Genomic DNA, 17,718 nt, shown 5'->3' with positions numbered 1-17,718 from the left:
GAACAGTAATTCTAATTCACTACTGAGGGTCACATACAAACTGCGTGTCCCTGAATAAATTCATATTTAAATTTAGTTTTGTATATTCTTGTGTCTTTCAATACTCACCTTTCCAGAAAAGGCATCTGACTTAAGAGTCTTCAAACTGAGTGATCTTAAATGAAGCTTCCAAAAATCAGATAAACTTTACAAAAAAAATCCAAAACTTCTCATTATATTACATTACATTATTATTCCTTACAGTCAGTAATAATTTTAATGCTACTGATTTGTTCTCTACAATTTTAGAAGAAAAAATTTTTCATCAAGTACTGCTACTACTTTTCTGGTTCATTTTAGATATCCTTGCAATAATAGAATTTCCAGCTTCAAGGGGGAATGTAAAGAGAACTTAGCTGAAAAATAACAGGTTTGATAGCTGCATGTTGCCTATTTCAGAATGTTTTAATTTATATCCAGGGTCTACGACCTGCACTTAACAGTATTTTACACCTACACAGAACTAAATAAAGCAATAGGAGGTATGGCAGGAATAAAAATCCACAAACATAGAGGACTGTTTGAGACAGAAGTACGAGAAATTAATTTTAAGACGCATATCATTAATCAGACTTATAACAGAAAAACAAGGTGTCTCAGAACCCCAGCAAAATGCTGCCCTAGCATTTGAACAAAGCTTTAATCTTAGCATCATCCAAAGTGGTAAATTCTCCCAAAGAATGGGCCTAGAGACTGAAATTAGAATCACATGGATCTAAAACTTTATGAAATTCGATGCAAGTGACAATTAAAGGTAGGGCTAAACAGCCTAGTCTGGTGCTTTCCTAAACCTTGGCAGTCAGTGTGGCTCAGTCCCTGTTCACCTGCAGATCCCAGTCATCCTCACTGCATAACTCTTACTCTGTGCCCAGGTTCTGAGCACAAGACAAGCATTTCCTTCCAAGAGGAAAGTCAGTTGGGTTGAGAGGACAATTTGCAGTGGGATACACGCCTTACAGATAGTCTTAGGGCACACAGTATCAGCCATGATACCTACTGAATCAACACAGACTGGTTTCAGTTGGGGGAAAGGGCCTGATTCTGGTGGAAAATCAAGGACTCAGGCACACAGCATAATATGGCACTGCATCCCTCTTACATTCTGAAGGAATGCTCCCCCAGGATGGTGACATCTATGCACACTTGCATTGCACTGCTGCCATGGCCTACTCAAGCACATGCAGCAGAGTCAGGGATGGCAGAAATGGCAAGCAGCTGGTGGACTCAGAAGAGAGCCTGTTGTCTCAAACAAGGCTGCCAACATGTTTCCCCCACGGTTTGCTAACTTGAAGCCTCTCCATGTGGTCATATGCTAAGTATGAAGCAGGTCACACTAGACAGATTTGCAGGTGAGTAGATGCAAGAGCATAGGGGGGGATAGGTACTGAGCCAGACCATGAGGAGCACTGATACACCTTGAGGACATAACCAGTCCACCTTTATCTAGTGTCTGCCTTGAACACAACAGCATGGACAGCATTCCTGTCCAGCTGGCCTAGACATCAGAACTCAGCCCTGACCTGGGTCACGTGACTGTATAGATATATCTTTGTCTTAATTTGGGATTGATAGCCCCAAGCGCAAATGTAAGGAACTCAGTACCTCCTTCTCTCCCTGTTCTTTAGGAGATGAAAAAAATCACATGCCTTAACGTGAGAGATATTGGAAGAAGGTTGTGGGGGATGCAGAATAAGGGCTGTCTATTTTTATTCTAGAAGTGGGCCATCCATCCATTTCTCCAGGATAGTAATGCTTACTAGAAGTGTAATCACTGTAACTGAATCATTATGTTGTCTGGATTTTTCTTTTCTCTCCTACTGCCTTGTTCAATACTCTGCCCTTGACAGTATATCTTTCCAAAGTCTGTTTCACTGAATAGTCTTTAGACAGTTCTGGTACTTTTTAAATACCACATTGAAAGTCAAGTCAGATAACAGATGGAAATCATATATAATGGCAAGAGAACAGAATTAGTGGAAGCTTTATAACAAAAACGCTATTTAGAAGAGAAATGATTAATCAGTATTGGTTGGAATCTCCTGTAATGATGAATAATTCAATATATAACTGGTAAGAGTATCACTAGACTGTATCCCTATACATTTGGTTCATCTGAGGAAATCGCTATGTAAATAGAAAGAGCACAGAAGCACTCCAAGGCCTCTGTAACAATGGGAAATTCTTTATTTAAATGATGGAATTAACATCAGCCTGAGGCTTTCCTGTGAATTTCTGCTGCAAAGCTGCAATTTGCATATCTGTGAGTGTGTATGATATAGATTATCGCATATAAATAAAGATCTGCAGAGCTCTCTGAATTTTTCCTGTACAGATCTATGAGTAAGTAATAATGTACTGCCTTCTCTCTGCGTAAAGGGGCATTAACTGCTGAGCATACAAGAGTAATTTAAATTAGTGGTGTGTAGTATATGGGTGGGCAGCAGTCTCTCCACAGTGGCCCTGTAGCTCTTCTGTGCAGGAGCAGCAACAGCCCAATCCAAACTGAGAGTTTGGCCCCAAATATCTCCCTTCCCTGATTTCCCCCATCGCTGAAATTACCTGTTAGTATCCTATGGGGTGAAGTGGAGGACAGTTGTGCCTGTGGTGTTGCCTTCCTGAAATTCTAAGCAACAGCAAGCAGTAACCAGGCAAAGTTCAGCTGCATGTGCGGCAGCAAAGGAACCACCCCAAAAAGCCTGTGAACCAACCCACAAGCAGCATCCCATCCCTCCCAGTGACTGACAACAGATGGCACCATCGCCTGCACCCTGCCTTAGGCAAGGGGAGAAGAGAGCCACCAAAGCCAGGTAACTAGCTCCACCTCTGACAGGGGATCCCCCAAAGGTAGGGCCTTTTGCTCCTTCGGCATCATCTGACAAATGCAACAGAACAAGGCATGAAACAGCCTCAAAGTACAGACTATATAATCCTTGACTAGCAACTGGCTTTGATTATTTGGCTGGACTGGAAACATTAGTGAGGCATTAACACCAATGTGGAAGATAGGGATATCCCAACATGTGTGAGAGAGTCTTGATCCTTAATCCACTCCCACCTAGGATTTGAACTGCTGGTAACATCTGCATCCCCCTAGTAAGATGTCCAGCTATCCATGTTCCCCTTTGTTTATGTGGTGCCTCACTCTGCTCATCTAATCCTGCACTGATAATAGGAGTCATTATACAAATGAGAGGATAGAGCACAGATGACAACATAATCTATCATTTCTTCCTATAACTATGATGCTGTATGACATTCATGCAGGCAGATCTGAAAAGAGAACCTTGACATATAAAGGGGCAGTACCACTTTGTCCATCATTGAAAATAAACACAAGGAGTGTGACAATTGCAAAAAAATGTGCTGCATACCAGTGTTACTGTTCATAAACTTGACTTGTTTGACTTGCTCATAGACCATCCATTGGTCTATAAACTGCCACCAGTTTAAATGAGACAACTTTTTTTTTCAGAAATTAGAGTTCTAGGCTAGCTGAAGGATCTTCTATTGAAAAATTTTAACAACTGAAAGTGAATTTGGATTTCATATTGGATTTCGAAGTGGATTTGGATTTTGCAGTTACATATTCAGGGATAATAATAATTGGCTAACAAAATGCAAACTTTTCAGAAAAGAATGCAGAAATACAGTGTGTTTAAGACCTCACTTGTGATATGGATGGACTAGTTTTATGTCAGCTAGATAAGGTGTTCACTGAGAAGCAACTTACTTGAGGAAGATAACTAAAGATAAAACTTTTTTCATAAAAATCTATAGCAAGGATCCTTACAGAGGACAGTAAAAGGAGTAAAAGGCACCAGGATCACATGACATTCATACAAGAGCCTTAAAGGAACTCAGATATTATGTGAACTACTACTGGTGACACATAGACTACAACTTAAAGAAATTTGGAGGAATACCCTCACTTTTATGTATGTGGTAGAGAACTGAAAGCAGGGTGCATTGGCAAATTGTTTAAACATCCAATGAAACCTGCTGATGAAACTAGAGAGGGGTTTGATGCAGCTTTAGTGAGAAATTCAGGCCCTAAAGATCTGCTTGAATCTGTTGAAGGTGTGAGCAAGTATATGAGTAAACTGGAACAAAATGATACTATGTACTTGAATTTCTGGGGGTCTCACCCAGATTTCCTTACCATTGCCTTCTAAAGAAAGAAAACTGTTATTGAACAAAAGGGAAGATGCAGGGGTATGCAAAGATAGAAAATAGTGTGAAAGGAAGGTTACAAGGGTGTGCCATGAGACTCTACGCTGGCATCTATGCCCTTCAGCACACCACAAAAAAAATGTTGAAAAGAAGGAAAATACCGAGATGACAAAGTTTGCTGAGACAGAAAGTTGTTTACAATAGTCAGAATCAACACTGTAAAAAGCATGTCAGGGGAACATGCAGCTTAGTGACTGATCACATGACAGAATGTCATTACAGATGCAATGCCAACACAAGAAAAAGGAAGGCATACACAAAAAATGTTCTTTGCACAGTTTTGGACTCTCTGTTATCTACTACCACTCACAAAGAGAGCAGAGAGCAGCTCACTGTTCTGTAGCAGGCAAAAAAACCAAAAACATTATTAGGAAGGAAAAACAGTAAACCAAAGTAAATTCATTATGCTACCATTATTTTTTTAATAGTTCATACCCTGAATACTCATGTGGCTCTAGTTGTCTTGTTTCACAAGCTGACCTTACCCCAAAACACTCCAAACAGTAAATTTAAAAAAAAAATGTAGAAAGAGGAAAAAATACAAAAAGGGTGTGGAATAACACAAGGAAAAACAAACAAGACCAGGATTTTTGGCCTGCAAAATAACCTCCTGAAGAAGGATGTAATGAAGATCTGTAAAATAATAAGTGTTCTTGACAAGGTAACTAGGGAACCATGGTTGATTTTTACTCCTGACAAAAGCACTAGGAATAGCAAAAAAAAAGATCACTTTGAAGGTCTGAAACTAACGGAGTATTTTCTTAATACAATGCACAACTAAATACTGGAAGTTAATGGAATATGAATTTATTAAACCCAACAGCTATAACACATGATTTTCTGGATGCGATACATAGATCATAAATGAGTTAAATCAGTAAATCATAAAAAATCATAGGTTAAGTCAAAGGGATTATCACTATATGTTTTCTTCTCCTTAATACGAGCTCCATTTATTTTTCCACTGCCCAAGAGAGGTTAGACAGGTCTTTGACTGGACCCAGACATCATGGATCACCAAAAATGACCAACGCCTTATACTGGTAACCACATCACCCCCTTGCTCTTGCCTTGAACTTGGTGCTGAAATTCACGCTGAACTGCTCACAGGGCTGCTGCTATCCACAAAATCCTGCCAAAGTACATCGTAACGGAAGTAGAGACTCGCAGCAATTCTCATTATACTTTTTTCTTCCCACAAAGACTTTTCCACACATTATTGTGTGCTAGCAAAATAGAAGACCTAACTGCTTCAGTTTTCACCTGACTACTACAGTATATTTCGAAATTCTACAAAAAAAGTTGTAAACACATTCAAACAAGAGTAAACAAGGAAAGAAGCATAGATTTGCAGTGAGTTAAAGGGCCATGGTCACATATATTAGCACTACTCAAATGCACAGCTTTGCAGTACCTCACCTGGGCTTCCAGACTGTGAACGCATCCATGGAGGATGGAGACACAGGAAGGAGTACTGGAATGAACAACAGATGAAAAGCAAAAGTCAAATGCTTAGTTGCAAGGCTTCATTTCTTGATAAAGTTGCTGGGAGGTCAGCCAAAAGAAATGAAAGAAAAGAAACAAGCAGCAAGCCAGAGGAGGTTCTTATTTGGTAAAGAGGAAATGTGTCAATACAAGGTTTTGGAGGTGACTGTGCAGAAGCAGAAGTGTAAGTGAAATAGCTTATTTTGATGTGACAGCATTCTTGCTAGATTTAAGGCAATAAGTGAAGTGTTGCTAGAAGGTTTCTAATACGCAATTTAAGAAGTCCCAAGTGCCTGAACAAAATCTGTGTAATGAAAGGCATCAAGGGGATTCAAAGATGTTAAACTAAACTAAAGGAAGGAAAACAAGCAGCACTATACATAGCAAGAGGTAATGAGAAGGGAGATGTAGAAGGAGCATCTGAACACAGCAGTTTTAGGTTTTAGTTTTCTAGGGCTACACCTTTTGCCACCCATAGCAGTGAATGCAGACCAGACAAGAACAGAGTCACTCCAGAGTCATCAAAAGAAAATTAAGTCAGAGAGGGAAAAAAAAGAGTGAGTACAATTAGAAGAAAAGAGGAATTAGATACAGTATTCTTTTATTTTGAAAACTTGGGTATCTCTATTAAGAAAAAGATTATACTGAGGTAGCCAGAAATTACTTTTACCAAGGCTTGATGTTGTTGCTAAAAGCTGCCAGAACTAGGAAGCTGAAGAAAGTTAAGGATATGAAAGTTGGGGTAGCAGCTTCAAACATCCATAATGTGAGGTAAAATCACATAATGATTGAACCCTATCAGGAGTTTCTAGAGGGCAGAGAGATATAAAATTCCATGCTAGAGGACAGAAATAGCCAGAGTACTAAATAACACAGCACATAATGTGATTAATGAGGCAAATACTTTTAACAGGTTTGAGTTAGTAATTGAAACCTCGGAAAAGGCTGCACCCAAGAAACAAATTTATTTGAAGTCATCCTTGTTTCATCTTCTAATTTTATGCAAGGACCGGAAATTATGCATTTGTGCAATGCCCAATAAACTTTTTTTTCTATATATTAACTAAGAGATAAAAAATGAAGAGGTTTTTCTGTCTGAAGTTTGTGAAGCAGCTGTTTACAGTGCGTTCTGAGGTTGAGAGAGGTTTCCTGGTATAAATCAAAGCCAGTCACATGCTATGTGGTATTTCCACTGTGTCCTTGATTATCTAAGAGCACAGCAAGTAATCAAGAGTATCTTTCCAGCTCAGCAGAAGCTATTTCCACTGACTTTCTCTGAAAAAGAGGCTCCACTTCAACTGAAGTATCTGCTGTAGGTGGAAAAATTGAAGGCTTTCTATTTTCCCCTAGGGGCTATGTGGCTTGTGTCCATCAGTAACCTAGCACATTATTAGCTACAGAAGTATTTACCAGTTATGGGAACCTGCTTTTCTTCTTCCTCTTCACTTACAAAACGCTGGATTTTATATTACTGTTCATAGATTGAATTCACACCAGCTTCACTGTTAAAATCCCTTTGTAAACATACACTCCTGTCAAGTGCCTGTGGGCGCGGCTACCAGTGCTGGAAGCGGCGGCTCCGCAGGGAGCGGGGAGGCACCTGAGGAAAAGCCGCTCTTTGCAGGTGGAGTGGGGCTCTGCTTCTGGTGCTTTCCCTGCCCAGACAATGCTTTCTCAGCTCACAACGGATGAGGCACCTCCTTCCCACCACCACACACTGGCTTCACAAAGGGTTGTCTTTCCTTAGTCCCAAGTTTCTCCTGAAGGATCAGATTGGTGTAATTTGAAGTCCTCATCCTTCCTTCCCAGTCTTCCCTGTTCTAGCATACCCAGGATACCTGTGCCTTTATCTCGTCTGGTATCTTCTCTGCTAAAAGTGAAAAAGGCATCCAGCACCAGACTCCAAACATCCAGAATTAACTGTCCAACCATCTTTAAGCATCAAACATCCAGCCTGGAAATGACTAACAACTAGAAACACAGAGCAGTTGCAAAACATTCCCAGAAACCTGTTCCTATGCCTTAATTTTCCAACACTCAGGAGTGCTAACTCTCCAGACATACTGAATTTCATCTCTTAATTTCCCCCAGGTATTGAGAAAGGCATGTATTAGAAAATTTCAGTTTATACACACCATCAGAAATACAGTTATTTGAAGTTTTGCATAGATCAATTTATCATTTCAGGAAGAAGCATTACATGGGATAGTACCTCCCAATATTTAAAAAACAAAATAAAAAAAGAAACAAATTAAATTTTCCCATGAAAGCTACTTAATATAAAGAGTGCCATCTGCTGGCACTGTTGAAGTGAGCCATTGTTCAGAGGCATCGAGGTTCAATAAAGTTTTGCTATGCCCTGGTAAGGGCACATTTCAACTCCAAGCTGTTTCACACTTTCAGTTTTATTTATTCATGGTATTGCCTTCATAGGAATAAAAGGGCAGTCAAGCACAGTGGTGTAGACAGCCCTTGTGTGAACAAGGGGGGAAAAAGCATCGTCTACTAATTCACATTTTTATATTCAAAGTGTGTTTTTGTTGTTTTGGGATTTCTGCGTCTATTTTGCTTTCTTTATCATCAATAGATTTTTGAACAATCATTTTGGAGAACATGAAAATTAAAAATATAAGAGATTTTCTAAAATACTTTGGGTGTGACTTTCAAAAGTACCTACTTTCCACTTCACCTTGTGCCAAATGTATTTGTCGAACAGCTTCAAAATTGTCAAACAATTGTCAAACAGCTTCAAAAATTCAACTTGCAGGTATCAGGTCGAGAAGCATATTACTGATAAAATATTATTGTATACTTGCTTGGTCACATGAATTTTCTACAAAAGTGTGTGGATTAAGCCTTCCTGACTCTTAAAATGCTACTTAAATGCCTTTTAGAAGTACTGCTTCCTCCATAACCAGGATAAAAAGAATGCTGCCCGCAATGAGATGTTGCCTGTGTCCTAGGTCCTGACCTGTGCCAACAAGGAGCTGAATAGTGAGAATAACTAGAGGGAATGAGGATGAAGGAAAAAGGAGGATAATGTACTACCTTGCAAAACACTCTTTTGTCTAAAACCAGAGTTAAAGTAACATTCCCCTTTGCTAGCTCAATGACCGCTTACTGAAGTCTACTTTGTTTTTGAGTGTTACCATTATTTTTAACATTTACACTTCATGCTTCCCTGGTGAAGTAAAAAAAAAATATCTTAGAAAGACCACATCCATTGCGGAGACAACAGACAACAGAGATTTTTATTATTATGAGACACCGGAGTTCAGTTTCTGATTTCCAGCATGTTCACAGCACAAAGTACTTTATTGTCTTCCCTAAAAAATTTCCATTCACATTGCAACTCACTCCCACTCCCTCCTCTTACTTCTTTAAAGGACATTACGTGACAAAGCGTACTAGAACAGTTCCTGAATAGTTAAGGTTCTTCCATCTCTCTTTTCTACTGATAACAGCTTTTCTTAAAATGTTTTTTCACATCTGACTCTCTGTTGGACTTCCTCCACTTTATTGTGCAGATCCTATGAATTATTGAGGCAGTTTCCAGTTAAATCTCACTATCCAAATTAAGCACTCCTATTTTTAACTACCCACTTTGCTATTATCCTCATAGCATTTACTTCCTCTCTGCTGTCCATTCTCTTATCAGTCAGGTTAGCAAAAAGCCAGGACGGCTGCTGTGCCAGGTACTAAACAGGCAAATATCTCTGCACTGGTGCTTTCACCCGTCTGATGATACACATTATCTTCCTAAATATTTGCCCTCTAGGTCTAGAAAATAGAAGAATTCCAGCAAAGCTCTTTGAACATCTTCTCCCATCTAGCACAACTCTTTGAGCTGCTCAAGGTAGTTTCTTATTCCTACAATCAAATGGTGAACTGACAGTGAAAGGATTCTTCCCCACCCTGTTTAGAATGACTTTCACACTCTGCCAGCCCCTCACAGCATTATGCTTGGACAGACATCACACAAGACTGTTTTCCATTTCCATCCACTTTGATGGCCAGTCTCTTAATATTTCTTATCCAAAAAAGTCGTCTTTCAGAGCAGCCTTGGTTTCCTTTGAAACTTTGGCCTTCTTTCTTTCTTTTTCCTTTCTGTTTATCTGTTGTCTTCTGTTCTTCAGCCACTAGCCCCTGCTGTTACCATTTATTCAATCTCTTCTTTCTTGCTGCTCAATATTCTGTCTCTAGAGGTTGCACCTCATCACTCCTTTCACAGAACAAACTCTTTCCATAGAGCAAACTCCTTCCACAGATTTTCCTCACATTCTGGTATTTTCCTCTGACTTGTCTTCATTTTAATATATTTCTAGAGGTCTCCTTTTCATCTGGGGATCTGCCAATCAACCCATCTGCAAGTACAGTTATGTTCATGCTCTTTCCTTTCATCTTATCTGTCATATTCAAACACATTTCTGTATTCTACCCTCATTTCTAGCTGCATTTCAGTCTCTCCCACTTTTTTTTTCCTGAACATTATGAGATGACCCTTCATGCATATGTAAATTCTGTCAGAAACTCACTGAAGGATAACATACACTTACAGCTTCTGCATCCAGTCATCTTCATAGTTTCTGCCATAGTTTGGTCTTCTCCACTGGTGCCCAAGTTGATACATTTTTTTTCTTCCTTACCTTAGGTTTAAAATTGAACAAACCATCTGCATACCGGTGTCCTCTCCAAAATTCTTTTACTAGACTCGTACCAGCCTCTAGTTGCTTTGATTCTGACACCTTCTTACCTACATTAGCCCACCACTTCATTTAGGGTTAACTCTGATCAAAGGCCATGATCAAAGACTTCCTCTTTGTGCTGTTTAAACTAAGCCATATGGTTTTGCAACACAGCTTATCTAGTCTTGTTTGAACTGGTTGTGCACTTCCACGCACAGCAATCACTTCCAATCATAGTAAGAAATTCATGTGGATTTTTTGATGCACTTATGCCAAAGCTCACATTACAGTTACCCCAGGCAGAGAAGCTGCCTGGTGCTTTGGAAGTCTGAACCAGAATTTCATAACTCCTCACCCATCCAACAGTAAGTACCTGGAAAAAGGTGGGCATGCTTTACTTCTGGGGTATTAGTTTGGTGGAGTTTCTTCTTTTTCAAATTTAAAACATCAAAAGAGAGTTCAAGCACGAACAAATGGACAGGTGGTGCTGCTGATAATTTGAGAAAAACACACTGAGAGTCTAAAACCTTCCTAATGAATCTGCAGATATTGATAAATACAGGGGAGGACTTAAAACAATATAATGGCCCTCTCAGTCCAGGCAGAGTGAGCTATCAATTATAGAAGTCCTCTGACATGGCCAGCAATTTTCACTAAATAGTTCACTTGGGTCTAGACATTACTGATTCCCCCTTCACCTCTTTTTATTCTCAAAATAAAAATGTGTACCAAAATCTAAATTTGAACTTAACTCTGCAGAGGTAGAAGGTGAAAAAAGTAGATTTTCTTCTTAATGCCTAGAAGCATTTCGGTTGCAATAGAAAAACCCTTTCTGGAAAAACCCACCAGTATTCAAGATGTTACCCAACAGTGCAATACATTGCAATAATTTATAGGAAGGCCATCTCTGCAAAAAGAACCAGGACTGAGAAATAGAACTGGAAACACAACCTCTGATGAACTTCAAGTGTTTTTACATCTGAAACTTAGACCCTTAAATCACTGGATCAGAAATCGTTGTCATGCTGTCTTTGACCCCATGGTCTTTTCTTAGTTTTGGTGCTATAATTTTTTTTTTTTTTTTTTTAATCTGGCAACTGAAGTGCTGTATGCTATAGCTCCCTTCCCCTGGAATTTCACTTTACAATGATGTATTTATTATCTTGCTAATTTTTAGAATTTCTATCCTGAAAACATAATATTCAGAAAATACTAATGCATTCATGCAGCTCCCAGAACTCTAACAGCATGAACACTAATATATTGTACTGTTACAGCTAAAACTTGGACTAAAGAATCAAAATAAAATGTTTATAAATGCCATATATTAGACTGCCTGGTTTGTTATAAGGTAATAAACAGAAAAGCTTGCATCTAGTCATTCGTGGTTGTTAAATAAGATTCTTTGTGACTTGCAAAAAAACTAGAACACAATGAAGAATTATCAGTGCATTCTCCACGGAAGTCATCTACATGTGTTTATTTAATAAACAGAAGATGGCTTTATTATACACATTTGATTTCCATATGCAATCCTCTCCTTATCTGTCACTTGTATCTAAGCAGGGTGCTTTATACAAATCTGAAAATGAAAAATTCAGAGCAGGGCACAGGAAACTCATTTAATGTCGAGTGCAGTCAAAATCAAGATTTCTTTATTTGTAGTAACAACGCTGTTAAATCAGAAAATTACTCTCCTTTTCTGCATGTCCTTCTTCCTTTACAATTCAGTTGTTTGATCATAAATTGTCGAGTGCAATGACTTGTCTCCTCCACTTTCCACACTGGTCGAGACAGATTAAAAACTCCGGCATACCACCAACCAGTCTCAGCATACCATTAGCATATATATGAGATTTGAGACATTTTCTAATATTCTCCAGCAGAACTCATCTGTCAGCCAGGTGATGAATTATAAAAACTCTTAGCTTGTTTAGAAAAGAGGGGGAGAGTGAGGGAGAGAAAGAGAGAGACAGAAGAGGAAAACACAATCCCACCTTTCTTTTTCATTTTACCCATCCACCCTTGCAGTTAGTCATACAAATAAACACTAAGCTCAATAAAAGAGACACAGTGTGAGACATTTAAATACACGAGCAGCAAAGCACAATTAAAAGCCCATGGAAGGAGACAGAATTATGGAGTGGTCAGTGATCTACATAAATAATTTTTAACACTTTTTTTTTCCACCTCATATTGACAAGGACTCCAGGTGCATTACAAAATCCATAGAACTATCATAAGCCAGTAAACCAGCACAAGCACTGTGTAGAAAGTAGTGGAATAATTAAAATGCAGAATTCATGCAATTTAGAGAAGATTGGGATAATTTTTGTAATTGTTTATGAGTTCAACAAGTTTTCATGCACATTCTGAAAATTTTGTGTATTCAACAAAAAAAAAAAAAAAAATTAACATTCCTTATTTGCATTTCATTAACCTGTTTCATTTTTTTTCCTGACTAGAAGGTGGGAATTGGACAATGATTTCTTGTGATTTAAATGAAACTATAAGCACTATGAGTAAGAAATAACAAATACATGATGTCACAAATAATGAATACTCTTTCAAATACGTCAGTAGATAATTACAGTTTATGAGAGCATTTGAAAACTATCAAATTGCTACATGGATGCTTTATATTAAAGAAAGGTTAATATCTATCATAATGATTTACACAATCATCAACTCCCAATACTATTTGTACTATCTAATACTAACTAAAAATAATTTATATTTTCTGTGGACTCTTGGAATTAGAACTGGGAAAATATTAAAACATAGATACATATATTTTTCCATGGAGAAAAATTCCCAGGAACAAAGCTCTTCACAAGTTCTAGGAAAATTTGATAAATACTGTTAAAAAAGGGAGAAAGGAGATCTTTTAAAACATAATTCTATTTCATGCTAACATTTTTAGCATATTAACTTCTGACTGTGTCAAAAAAGGGCTTTTTCCATACTTTGAAGGGTAAAAAATTGAGACAACTTTTTGTTTAAAAATTGCACTTTCGTTTAAAAATTAACCTACTCAGAAAAAAAAAAAAGAGAAAAATATTTAGAAGAAATTAACTAAAGCACTTATTTTTCATGAGTTGCACTAAAAAAAAATCATAAGACATTCAAAGCATGTTACAGTGCAAGTATGACAAGACAAATTCAATTAGAATTTAACTAGAAGTTCTGTTAATAAATGTACAAGTGAAACAATGCATATAATAACTTGCTTTTTACCCAGAAATGCCGTTGAGATTTAGAGCACTACACATCAAGCTGGCGTGAACTACGGAATAAAGACATCATTATTTTTTAGGTGGGAATGCGTATACAAAAAGTGACAGATTTATGTTGGTAAACAATTTGATAGAAGGTTGGGATATAATCCTATTAACAATAGTATGGCATTTGTGTTAATATACATGAGAGGTGTGTCAGAGGATAAAGGTTTTAGCCAGTAGAGTGATGACCTCTATGCGTACATGAACTAAGAAATTAATGTGTATAAATTATCTGAGGTGTAAAAAAAGCATGATTAAGGAATAGTTATTTGGAACTTATATTGAATGCCAAGTAATCAACACTTTTCTGCTAAACTGTGAAGCTTTTGAGAACACCAGTTAGCAGCTAGTGAGCTATTTTTCCAGTTGGAGCACTTGTTCCAAGCTTTAGTGATAAGCAGAGTTATCAAAATCATAATCTGGTTTCCATTTGCAGGCATACACAATATCATTATTAATTCTTGCATTTTGAATGCTGAATTAATTTGAGGAACAGATATGTAACTGGTCCTTTCTCTACATGATAGTCACTGTCTGGTTGCAATACATCAGCATTTTCCAGGCATTTAATTTTGAAAATGATAAAATAATTTTTAAAAGTTTAGATTCAGATGAATACTTCTCCAACCAAATACATCCATCTACCATCAAATAAAAGCAACAGCATGTTACTAGACACATTAATAGTCATTAATTAATAAACATAAAGATATATACGCATGCAAACTATGCCTCAATAAGAGCACGATAAGAGACATAGCACACAACAGTTCTGTATTGTTAGGTTTCACTAAAGTCATAGAAAAGAAACATCCAGCTGTTTCTTTGTCCATTTAGACTGAATAAATTCAGTGAAATTACCAGCACAAGAAACATTACACTCAGGTACTTCCTCCTGATTTTCATTATGTTTTGGAGCTAAAACTAAGGCCCTTTAAGATTCTGAAAAAAATCTACAACACTAAAGAAGAGTGCTCTAGGACTAAAAAAGATAGCTTTGGAAATCAAAACAGATGTTCTTGCAAGACTGCAAAGCCAGCATTGTAGATTTAAATGATCCGGATAAGTTGCAAGCTGAAACTTTCAGAGATTTGCCAGCAAAACTTAGCAGTAAAAATCTGGTTAATATTAAAAGCAGAGATGCTTTTTCAACATAATCCTAAATGGATTTGTTGTATCTCATTTTCTTAAGCAGCTTCAGTGAAGAAGTGGAATGAGAAAAAGCAGCATGCTTTTATCATCTCCTCTATGGAAAACGACATAGAAAAAAACCCCAAACCTGTAGGTCTAAATCAAGTCCCAGAAAGCTCCTATTTCTAATTGATTATAATTAGCAATAGAGTACCAGATAAGAACATGGAATCTAAACTGACTTAAATCAACTTTGTAAACTCAGGCCCATCTGCTGGTCAAAGCTGAAACAAAGATCTCACATTTATGTTTAAGGAAGCTTGAGTCCGGCTGTGCACCAGGCATTAGATCTGAGGACTTTCTCCTCTTAAAACACCACAAAAGTGTCTCTGCAAAACAGAAATTAGATTTTGCTTATAGGGTAGGTAATATATACTTAGTAGCTTTTCCTTTAACAAAGTCAAGCAAGTGGTTATTCTTCATTGATCCGTTCTACTATTCCCAGCTGTACAAGGAAAGAAGTGGAGAATAAAGCAGAGGCAGTTTCATTGTATGAAATAATAATCAAGATTATTGGCTGAAGAAGTCTTTTATCAATGCAAAATTCGTGGAGGAAAAAATATCACAGAAATTATGTTATTGGCACATTGATAAATGACATGCCTACTTAACTGGGATCACTGCCAAGGGATGGATCCAGCTTCATGCAGGGTTTCAGTCCCCCTTAACAGCACCAGCAGATAAAGTGGCAAGCAGTTTATTTTGTGGTGCTTGCAGATCTCTCCATATGTGGAACGGTAGGATAAATGTCCTTTAGTCATGCCATTATTGATCATTCTGGCATTAGTCTTACCAAGTCAAAGTCATCTAATATAGATGTTACACATGTTGCAGTTGACTTAAAATTTTTAATTATTTGCCTGGGTGCTGCTTAAAATAATTTAAATAATCTCAACAATGTGGAAATTAATATGTCATAATCAAGATATTTTTTAAATATGGATCGGTACATTTCAAATGCAAAGACAGTAACAAGAGACACATCCATTGCTGCCACAATGCTTTTGCCCCATGTTAACAACCACCCAGGCACACTGGTGTTTTAGCTGAGCTTTCCACTAAAGCCCTGAAGGTAAGACTACATTCTAATACTGAGCAGCTTCAATGACTCAGAGGAAACTTTACAAAACGTGGCTCTTTGCCTAGGTATTCTTCTATTTAGGAAGATTATTGATCCAGCTCATCTCTAAACTCTGCCATTTCCCATCTGGAATAGCTTAGAGAAGGAAGAATGCATATCTAAGACCAGTTGTCTTTATAAGAAATTTATGATCATGGTGCAAAACAAGAAGGGACTGCATTCACTATCAAAATCTCTTTAAAGGCACCTTTCCATTGCAAATTATCGAAAACTGACCATTTCAAGGGAACTTTGCTGAATCAAATTCTCCTTTCCTTATGACCTCTTTCGCTGTTTGTTATTATCTCTTTCATTTTATCTCCTCTTTCCTTCTTCATTTTTTTTGCTTCCTTTGGCCACTTAATAAACAGACCTTTACACAACAAATGGATCCCCCATCCTTCCCTCCCAGGTTTCTCCCTCTCAAACTACTCTACACACAGCAGTGCAGTTATAATAGGAAGGGAGGAAAGTGATTCCAGCTCAGCCCCTCTGCAGGCAGCATTGTAGAAGATATGAAGTCTTTCAGGAAGCCAGAGCTGGCTCAGACTTCTCAGTAATGTCAGCAAAATTGAATTTTGCCTTCTGAACACTACCTTGGGAGTGAGACACCCTTGCCATGGGTTAGGAAAATGCAAGGAGGAGGAGTGGCACCAGAGTGAGAAGGACAGTGGAGAGCTCACAGATCCTCTCCTGTCTGCACTGATGTGAGACAGTGCAGCACTGACTGGGTGTGAATCCCACCCAGGACCACAGGCTGCCCCATACATACTCACCCTTTCTGTAGTAGCAGCAACAGCAGCCAACTCAGTCACAGTCATGTTGCTGCTCTAGACAACTCCTTGCTTTGTCTGTTTCTGGAGATAGTCCCATCAGCAGCGAAGGGCTTCCAATCCCACCTTCTAATGACCTGAGTGCATTCAGAAACTGCTTTGCTAACTATGAACTTCTCCAGCTGAATGCCAATAAAGTTACTATTTTTCCCTGTGTTTTCAGAAGTCTCGTCCCAGCAGTCACTCTCCAGTACCATCTCCAAACACTTCCTGAACTCAGATTTTTAAAGGATTCAGAATTTGATAGAAGATCTACTTTTCTTCTTTCAGATGGTCTAAACTGCTCTTATTTATCAATCCTATTGATCTTTACTCAATTCTGATTGAGTAAAAGAAGCCAAGATGCCTGGGAGCCAACATTCAGCAGATGAGCCACAGTTTACAGTCTCAGATTTCGATCCACAGGCTCAAATTAAGCCTTTCTTCAGATCCATTCATGTTTGGACAGCACAAAGTTTTATGTAAACCTCATCAATTGCAGTACACACATTAAACAGCAGGCCTGTACCTGGAGGTACAGGTGCACTTTATACAGCACTAACAGGCATGTCACAAGATAACAGCATGTCACAAAATAAAGTACATTTCTGTATAAGCTTTCTCTGATAAATCTTTTTGACCAACAGCATGCTCACCAAACTTGCATGTGCAATGAAGAATGACTTGGGTTAACGTAATGGTGAAATGGGGGGCCAACAATTGGAGCCTTATAACCTCCAAAAACATAACATAGTATAAACTATCCTAACTGACAGGAAGACTAAATGCACTGTGATAAGGTGTAAAAAAATGCACAAATCCTGCTCTTGCCTGCTCCCTGATTATATAAGATCAACACTTTGCAAAACTATTTC

Source organism: Corvus moneduloides, chromosome 1, assembly GCF_009650955.1.
Source record: "Corvus moneduloides isolate bCorMon1 chromosome 1, bCorMon1.pri, whole genome shotgun sequence".
Lineage (NCBI taxonomy): Eukaryota > Metazoa > Chordata > Aves > Passeriformes > Corvidae > Corvus > Corvus moneduloides.
This window is presented reverse-complemented; position numbering follows the sequence as displayed.